Here is a 7,206-nt window from a genome sequence, read left to right as displayed (position 1 = left end):
CTCTAGAAAAGTACAACAAGGTAAACAGGAAAGGGAAATCATAAGGTACTTAATAATGTTAAACAGTTAACATTCCTACATGGGAAGATACTTGTAACATAAGAACTTTTTCATTATTAGAGCAAGTTAGAAGTAGTCTATCTAGACAAAATGTACAAGTGAGAGTTGAATGTGAAGGGATAATACCTAAAAGATAAAATTAAGGGGTGAAAGAATGTACTGGGGGAAAAGGAAAGGGTAAAATAAAAAGGGATTAATTATCACACATGAAAGAAGCAAGAAAAAGCTTCTACAATGGCAAGGGAGAGAGGTAAATGAGATTGGGTGAACTTACTCTTATCAAAATTGGCTCAAAAAGGGAATAACATGCATACTCAATTGCATATAGAAATCTGTCTTATAGTATGGGAAAGTGGGATGGGAAGGAGATAAGAGAAGAAGGGAGTGAGTAAAAGGAAGAACAGATTGGGGAAGGGATAGTTAAAATTAAAACACTTTTGAAAAGGGACAGGGTGAAAGGAGAGAGAAAATAGAAAAACAGGAGAAATAGTTAGCAAAATGAAAAAAATGAAGGAAACTTCTCCGATAAAGACCTCATTCTCAAATAGAGAATTCAGCCAAATTCATAAAAATAAGAGCCATTCCCGAATTGATAGGCCATCAAAAGATATGAACATTTTTCAAATGAATTAATCATATCTATCTATAGCCATATTTTAAAAAAGTTCTACCTCACTATTGACTAAAGTAATATAAATTAAAACAGTTCTAAAGTACTACCTCATACCTATTATATTGAGTAATAGGAAAGGAAAGGAAAATGACACAAGTTGGAAGGGATGTAGGAAAAATGAGACATTAATGTCCTATTCGTGGAGAGATGAACTGATTCAACCATTCTGCAGAATAATTTGGAACTGTCCCCAAAGAGCTATAAAACCATGCATACCCTTTGACCTAGTAATATCACTAGTAGGTCTGTATCCCAAAAGAGATAGAAAATGAAAAAAGAAAAGATTCTTTATGTATAAAAATATTTATAGGAGCTCTTTTCTGAGGACAAAGGATTGGAAATTGACATAATGTCCATCAATTGGGGAATGGCTGAATAAATTGTGGTATGTGATGATGATGAAATGCTATTATGCATAAGTAATGATGAGCAGGATGCTCTCAGGAAAAACCCGACAAGACTTCATGAGATGATGCAAAGTGAAATGTGTTATGTATAATGTAATAGCAATATTTAAAGGTGACTAGCTGTAAATGACACAACTATTTTCAGAAATACAATGATCCAAGACATTTCTAAAGGACTTATGATGAAGATGCTCTCTATATGAAGAGAAAGAATTAATGGTGTCTAAATAGAGATTGAAGCACAATTTTAAAAAATTTTTTTCTGGATGCTTTTTTTGTCTTTATTTTCTTTCACAACATGACTATTGTGGAAATGTTTTGCATGGTTACACATGTATGTTGAATTGCTTACATTCTTTGTGTTTTAGGAGGCAGGGGAGGAAGGAAGGGAAAGAATCTGGAACTCAAGAGTTTTAAAAGAAAATGTTAAGAATTGTTTTTACATGTAACTTGGGGAAAATAAAATGCTAAATAAAGAAGAAATTGTTTTACAAATCTTAAAAAAAATGCAAATTTTAACAATTGTTTTGACAAAAAACTGGAGAAAAAAATGTGTGTCCCAGTTTTCCCACATTCCCTCCAACATTTATCATTTTCTTTATATTATATTATATAATATTATATTATATTATATTATATTATAAGCTCCAAATTTGTGAAATGCTCTGTGACTAAATTCTGCATTAAGCTCGGTTGCAAAAAATTTTTCAACATTTGGCTCTAAAACTTTTCTTCAATATGAAATTGACTGATAGTCTGTCCTTAGAATTCCTTTTAAATATATGGGAAAGTAGACAATGGAAATCATAGGAATAATTCAAGAACCAGAAGAAAAAGATCCAGAGATGATGCTCAGTACCAGGCTTTTAATATTGCCAGTTTCAAATACATGTGTCATATAAGATACAAACTAAAACCCAAATGTCACTTTTATTATTATAAGATTTGTTTTCATAGATTTCAGGTGATAAATAATATGAATTTCCTTTGCAAGCCTGAGCTAGCTCAAGGGCACTATTAAGTTCTCTAACAATTCCGAAGTTCCTCAGCTATACTGTATCACCTTTAGTTTAAAAAAAATGTCCTATGACTTTATATCTTGATGAAGAAATTTTTTGTCCTGAACATGTTTCAACAGTAAACAAATATGCACAAACCAGTCCACGACCTGATCTTCTGAAAACAACATACCTTTCTGGGCATTTATTCATTTATATAAATCCCTTCACAGTAATCCATCACTATGTAAAAAGAGCCATTTTCTTCAAATGATTCCCTATATAGACCAATAGTTGGATGCTTCATATTTGGTAACACTTAAACATCTTTTCTTATTTCTTTTCTTTCTTTACTGGACATCCCTAGAGATGTTAATTTCCTTAATAACATATTATTTACAATTTTCCTTAGATCTAATGGCTTTTCCAAAGGATCCTTCTGCAATCTTTTGAAGTTTATAGTATTTATCCACAGTTCTTTTTCTATGAGATTCTTATATATGTGCAAGGCAAGAAAGGATTTCTGCTTCTTGAGCCAGATTTCACTAAAACCAAATAATGTGAGGCAGACTAGCTTCCCGATAGCCACAGAATCCGTCATCTGTCTCTCTCTGAGTTAGGGATTCTCTAGGTTCCTTGGGTCCAGAGAACCCAGCAGGTCCTACAGAGACCAGGTGACAGTAGCACAAAACATGACCAGCCTGGGCCACCTAAAGCATAAGAATTAATGGAGCTTTCCTTAAAAAAATGAATAATATCTACTTAAAAGCAAGAATTTGTATAATCTGTAATAGAGATGAGCTAGAAGTCTTTCCAACAGCTAGGTGACATGTAAAATAGAATACCAGGCCTGAAGTTAGGAAAACTTTTCTTCAGTTTAAATTTGGCCTTGGATATTTACTAGTTGTGTGATCCTGGGCAAGTCACTTAACCCTATTTGCTTCAGTTCCATCAGTAAAATGAACTGGAGAAAGAAATGCCAAAAGGAAATGCAGACCTCTGAAAGGGTGTTCTTGAATCTAAGACAGCAGGACACTTGTAATTAAGTACCTACTCGGTGGGAGATAGTGGTTCTCTAAGCACATACGTGATGTAATGTAATGATCTAGTTGGCATATACTTAGGGTAATGTGGTGATGTGATGTTCTACAGCTGCACATGCCCAGTGTGATATGGTGATGTAGTTGTGCTGGGGCATTTAGGGGAGTGACAGAGAGCTTTTTTGGCTACAGCAATCTTAGCCACAGAGAAGACTTCGGGCTTCAGACCAGAGGCCAGACTCCATCTTTGACCAGCCACATGGCTACTTTCCTGCCTCCTTCACTTCACTCCTTTACTAAGCCCAAGGCCTCAGGCTGATCCCCAGGCCCACCAGAGAGCTAGCCTGGACATTACACCAAACCACTCCAGTATCTTTGCCAAGAAAACCCCAGATGAGTCATGACCGAAATGGCTAAACAGCTATACAAAGCTTTCCAATAACATTAGGAGTTTAGCTAGAATATCCATTATCGCTAGTACCACTGAATATTATACTGAAAATGTTAGCTATAGCAATAAGATGAAAAAATGGAAGTAATTTCAATTTTAAGAAATTTATTTTCTCATTTAAAAGTGAGGAAACAAAACTATTACTTTTTGCAGATGATATGATGGTTTACTTAGAGAACCCTGGGGAGTCAACTATTTTAAAAAAGTAATTGAAAAGATTAACTATTTCAATAAAATTTTGACATATAACATAGACCCACACAAGTCATTTTGATTTCTGTTTATCAGCAAAAGATAGAGAAATTCCTTTTCATATAAGTGTGGACAATATAAAATATGTGAGAGTCTGCCTACTGTAACTATAAGAACCATGTGACCTACAATTGCAAAACACACATTTTTCATAAAGACAGATCTAAATAATTAGAGAAATATTATTTGTTCATGGGTAGGTCAAGCCAACATAATACAAATGAAAATACCAAAATTTATTTACTTGGTATGACATCAATCAAACTATCAGAATTGCTTTATAGTTCTAGACAAGAAAAACTAATAGAATAATAGAATTCAGCTAGAAGAACAAAAGTTCAAGAATATAAATACATTTTTAAAAATGGGAAAGAAGGTGTCCTAAAAGTACCAAATCTCAAACCATATTATAAAACTGTAATTGTCAAAATAACTTGGTACTGGTTAAGAAAGATTGATTAGTGGAACATATTAGGTATACAAGGATCCCTATATGAGGTCGTATAAATGAATGTGGGGGTTATAAAAACTCTGTCAACAGAGATTTCTGAATGCAAAGACCAAAAATTAATTCAAAATCAAAAGTATAATGAACCCGAGGTGTTTCTGGCAGCACTTATCCATGTTGCATTGCATGGCTTCATGACAGCCTGGTTCTGAACACACAACATGCCACTTCATGCTGTTCATGTACAAATGCTGCTAGACACATTTTGACCCAGATTCAAGACAAGAGTCACATAAAAATTTCTTGGGTGAAAATGATCACAAATGGAAAAATTTAAGAAGCCCTAATGTAGAAAAGCAAATGAGCACAATAAACTAGTGTGAGAATAACCCAAAGATTTCAGTTTGGAGTGCAAGAAATCATTTGGCAAACCTCTTGGAAAAGTGGGAAATAGAAACCAAGGCTGGACTAATACCTAATACTGTAGATTAATATAAGGTCAAAAATAGGAGTATGATGTAGATATAAAGGTTTATATTAGAAACAAATTAATCAAGCACAAAAGAAATTACCTAATAGATATATCAACGGGAGAAGAATTCATAACAAAATAAAGCACAGACGGGTTCATAGGAGATAAAATAGATAATTGTAATTGCATAATATTAAAAAGTTTTTGAACAAACAAACCAGGGCATCTAAAACTAGAGCAAAAGCTGGAAATTAGGGAAAAATTTTCACAGCAAGTTTCTCTGATAAAGTTCTCATTTTAAAAATATGTAAGGATAGAGTCAAATTTACAGTGAGAGGTTCCCCATTGGTAAATGAGCAAAGAATATGAATAGGCTATTTTCAGAGGAAGAAATCCAAAACATAATAGATATATGAAAAGTATTCTAAATTACTAATAATTAGAAAAATGAAAATTTAAAGAATTCTATGGATGATAAAGATGACACATGCTGGAGGGGGTTGAGGGAAAACAGGTATAATGTTAGTGAAGCTGTGAACCATTCTGGGCCATTTGAAAAAGCAATTTGGAACTATGTCTCTAAAGCATTTAAATGGTACAAATTCTTTGACCCAGTTAATACCTCCGCTAGACTTATAACCCAAAGAGATCAAAGAAAGAATAAAAGGACTTATATATACAAAAATATTTATAGTTGCTTTTTTTATGTGGCAATTAGAAATTTGAACAGATGTCCATCTATTGGAGAATGGCTTAACAAGTTACAGTACATGAATATGATAGAATACTATTATGCTGTAAGAAATTATGAAAGGATTACCTGGGAAATTTGTGTGAAATGATATAAAGAGAAGTGAGCAGAACTAGGGAAACAAATTATAACAACAATAATGTAAAGATAGCATATTTTGAAAGACTTAGGAATTCTTAATGCAATGACCATTTATAATTCCAAAGGACTCATGATGAAGCATGCTATTTGTCTCCAGATGAAGAGCAGATTGACTAAGACTCAAATTGAAACTTTTTTTTTTTGTAAATGACTAATGCAAAAATTTGTTTTACATATTTGTCTTGAGATTCATTTTTCTTTTTAGTTGGATAGGAGGGAAAGCAGAAGAAGAGAATTTAGAATAGAAAATAAAATGCAATTTTAAAATAAGTGAAAAGACATGGATGAGTTGCTTCTTGGATTTCAATAAAGAATGGATAAGGCCACAAATCCACTAAACTTTCAATATCTTTTTTATACATTGGCTGAAGTTTTCTTGGTGTCATAATGAAATGGGAAAGCATGAAAGAAAATTCAACATGTTATACTCAATTCCTCTGAAGAGAATTTATACATTCATATGTATGTATATAAATTTTTACTTTGAAATTGAGAGGAAAAACGATTTACAAATTAAGGAATTTGTTAATATAGAGGGCATTTTAGAATTGAGACAAAATTTTGATGTTTTGCAATGTGCCTATAATTCATAAGAAATCTTAGGAGTAAAAAGTGTTATATTGCTTTTATCTTTTAAATGTGAATTAACAAGGTTCAGAGATCAAACAAAATGTCTAATTATCAGTTGAACATAAAATCAAAAGTGTTATCTTCTTGGGAAATTCCTCCTTAAAAAGAACTATATTTCCTTTTACAAAGCTATAACAATTATATTTTGCGCATCACTTTTATCTATGCCATGTCAATTATTTGATGTTTCTGCAGCAAAGTTCTCCTCTAATACAAAGAACCTCCTTAAAAGCTGTCATCTAGCCAAGTGTTTTCCATGTATAAATTAATCAATCTCCAATGATTATTAATCTTAAAAAAAAGGGGGCTGATATTTGTGTCATTATCAATACCAGCAGTAGCCCAATGGTGACCTTTGGACTGTTAAGTTGAAGAGTACCAGGAAAAGCAGTTACCCTCCCACCCTCACCCCCACTATTAGCCCTGATTCCAGTCCAATTATTATAGTTATCATCCAAGGGAAAAATTCTTGTAGAGATTAAACCTTCAACAGTTTCTGCGGGTGTTACAGCTTTCCCCTTTCGAAGCCAAAATTACTGAAAAGCCAGGGGGAAATAAAAGTTCTCACCAACAAAGTCCTGGCACCTTCAAATAGCACAACAGATAAAATTTTATCAGCAGAAATTACACTAAAGAAAATATATCAACTAAAAACCATTACGTTGAATTCCCAATCCCTATATTTATGCCCACCTGCATTTTTGATTTCCTTCACAAGCTAATTGTACAATATTTCAGAGTCTGATTCTTTTTGTACAGCAAAATAACGTTTTGGTCATGTATACTTATTGTGTATCTAATTTATATTTTAATGTATTTAACATCTACTGGTCATCCTGCCATCTAGAGGAGAGAGTGGGGGGTAAGAGGTGAAAAATTGGAA

At 32.9% G+C, this 7,206-nt stretch overlaps 1 pseudogene; it reads right to left on the bottom strand.

Moving 5' to 3' along the window:
- Positions 1–1,764: 1,764 nt before the first annotated feature.
- The window catches only part of LOC116420971, a 45,011-nt pseudogene continuing 39,569 nt past the window's right edge, over positions 1,765–7,206 (bottom strand).

The sequence above is a fragment of the Sarcophilus harrisii genome, chromosome 2, assembly GCF_902635505.1.
Source record: "Sarcophilus harrisii chromosome 2, mSarHar1.11, whole genome shotgun sequence".
Classification (NCBI taxonomy): Eukaryota; Metazoa; Chordata; class Mammalia; order Dasyuromorphia; family Dasyuridae; genus Sarcophilus; species Sarcophilus harrisii.
The sequence above is the reverse complement of the archived record's forward strand: the minus strand, read 5'-3'. Positions and strand labels throughout refer to the sequence as shown.